Source organism: Schistocerca piceifrons, unplaced genomic scaffold, assembly GCF_021461385.2.
Source record: "Schistocerca piceifrons isolate TAMUIC-IGC-003096 unplaced genomic scaffold, iqSchPice1.1 HiC_scaffold_1208, whole genome shotgun sequence".
Classification (NCBI taxonomy): domain Eukaryota; kingdom Metazoa; phylum Arthropoda; class Insecta; order Orthoptera; family Acrididae; genus Schistocerca; species Schistocerca piceifrons.
In genome coordinates, this window is record NW_025727024.1 from 12,501 (window position 1) to 15,000 (window position 2,500).

The following is a 2,500-nucleotide window of genomic DNA, read 5'->3' on the forward strand; positions in this document are numbered from 1 at the left end:
CATGTTGTACCTTAACCTAACCCATGTTGTACCTTAACCTAACCCATGTTGTGCCTCAACCTAACCCATGTTGTGCCTCAACCTAACCCATGTTGTGCCTCAACCTAACCCATGTTGTGCCTCAACCTAACCCATGTTGTGCCTCAACCTAACCCATGTTGTGCCTTAACCTAACCCATGTTGTGCCTTAACCTAACCCATGTTGTGCCTTAACCTAACCCATGTTGTGCCTTAACCTAACCCATGTTGTGCCTTAACCTAACCCATGTTGTGCCTTAACCTAACCCATGTTGTGCCTTAACCTAACCCATGTTGTCGCCTTAACGTAACCCACGTTGTCGCCTAAACCTGCTCTGTAATTGTTATACGACTCGTTCAATTACTGTAGTGTTGCCCACCCGCAACCCTCGCAATATAGTTCGCTACTCGCACTGCCCGCACCCCTGTGTATCGCTTCATGTTAAACACCTTGCAAGTCTTGCTCACTTTCCACATGCTCCTGCTGTACACTGTAATGTGGATGGCAGCAGGACGTACATGCCGCCCCTCCCCACGTCCCCACCTTGCCCCCTGCCTTCGCAAGCTGGTTGGTGAGAAGTTTGCATGTTCAATGCCCTTCGCATGCGACGTACTCAGGCTACGTTGTGGTGCGGCCTGTGTCAACTGTCCGCTGATGTCGTACGCGTGAACCACAATCTGTACTGCACATTCGTCCTTATGTACTGAATGATACATCGTGGCACATGTGTGACCGCACAACGACTGCGCCCAAAAACGGCGGACCATACAGTGCAAATATTGTGCACGCAGCTACGTGTCGTCTCCCTATGAGAGCTGGATTGCAGTGTGGTACGCCATAGAGACGTGTGGGAGGAACGGACGCCGTGGATGGCGATCAGCATGAGCTGTCTGTTGATGTATTCGGACCTAGTCGTCTCTCCTCACACACCGTGATGGCATGGTGCACCGCGTTCCATATCTGCGACATGCTACAGAGGCCGGTTGACAGTCGTTCGAGCAATGGACATCGCATACGTACGGGGGCCACCTTCCACGTATTGTCTAGGCGTGCACATTTTGTTGCGTGTATGTGGGCAGACGTAGTGTGGCGTGACACCTGACACAGGCATGCAATAATCGTTGAAGTTGCAAATGGCGATGGACGCCTGCGTTTTCTGGTGAAGTTACGCAAATGAACAAATGGTAACCTGTTGTGGTGCGGTTGTTCTCGCTAGGGGTGAATCGGTGATGGCGACGATAGGTTGAGGTACTAACCGGTTGTTCCAGCGATACCCACCATGCCGACGAAACTGAACGGCATCTGGGTGTGAAGCGATACGCGGCGGTGGCTGGGTGGGACCGTCCCCGGCCGGTGAGGGGGCGCCTCCCGGCGTGCTGGCCGCGCGGTGCGTGGGCGCACGCGCTACAGCCGGCTGGTGGGGGCGGCCAGTGGCAGGCGCGCCGGCCGACGGACGCGGCAGGCGTCGCAGCTGCGCGCCGGCGCACCCTGCGCGCGGCGCCGTGCGGCCAAAGTAGGTCCTCGCGGGCCCGGTGCGAAGCGCGGTGGACATCTTCAGTGTGCTGGTCCGATTGAGGACTGTGTGCGTTGAGGATGCGCCGCCGCCCGGCGCTCGGCGCCGCGACGCCGTCTGCTGCTCGGTCGCCCCAGCGGTTCTCGCTGGTGGTTTGTATCGCAGCTGTGCGGATGTGTTGGCGCGTGCGCTGTGCTGGGAGAGTTCGCTTCGGCACCCAAGTGGGGCTTTTGTCCTTCTGTGGCGCTGGCGTTGGAGCTGCCGGTCACCGTAGGTGGCGCGTGTTGTCTCCCGCCGGCAATGCCACGACAGCACGCTCCCGGGCCTCTGTCGGCAGCGGCAAGCTCAGTTGGGAGCACGGGTGGTCGCACCGAAAGCGTCTACTCGCCTAACTCCGGGCGATTGCGCCTCTCTCGAACCCGACCAAGTACTTGGGACGGCGCTGCGCGCCGCCGGGACCTGAGAGGGTTTCGAGGTGTATTGTGCAGGGGAGCTCAGCCTCCTCCTGTTTGCAGAATGATTGAGCGGACGCTTGCGTGTTCGCGCGGGCCCCCGGGACACACTCCCGGGCGGCCGGCTGCTCAGCTCTAGTTGACGCAGCTCCCTGGTTGATCCTGCCAGTAGTCATATGCTTGTCTCAAAGATTAAGCCATGCATGTCTCAGTACAAGCCGCATTAAGGTGAAACCGCGAATGGCTCATTAAATCAGTTATGGTTCCTTAGATCGTACCCACGTTACTTGGATAACTGTGGTAATTCTAGAGCTAATACATGCAAACAGAGTCCCGACCAGAGATGGAAGGGACGCTTTTATTAGATCAAAACCAATCGGTCGGCTCGTCCGGTCCGTTTGCCTTGGTGACTCTGAATAACTTTGGGCTGATCGCACGGTCCTCGTACCGGCGACGCATCTTTCAAATGTCTGCCTTATCAACTGTCGATGGTAGGTTCTGCGCCTACCATGGTTG

The 2,500-nt window shown here is 57.2% G+C and overlaps 1 non-coding gene across 1 annotated transcript in view; it reads left to right on the forward strand.

Moving 5' to 3' along the window:
• The first annotated feature begins 2,133 nt into the window (after nucleotides 1-2,133).
• The window catches only part of LOC124729411, a 1,909-nt gene continuing 1,542 nt past the window's right edge, over nucleotides 2,134-2,500 (forward strand). The window contains exon 1 of the ribosomal RNA XR_007007663.1: nucleotides 2,134-2,500. This exon is cut by the window's right edge and continues 1,542 nt beyond it. This is a non-coding gene — a ribosomal RNA (small subunit ribosomal RNA).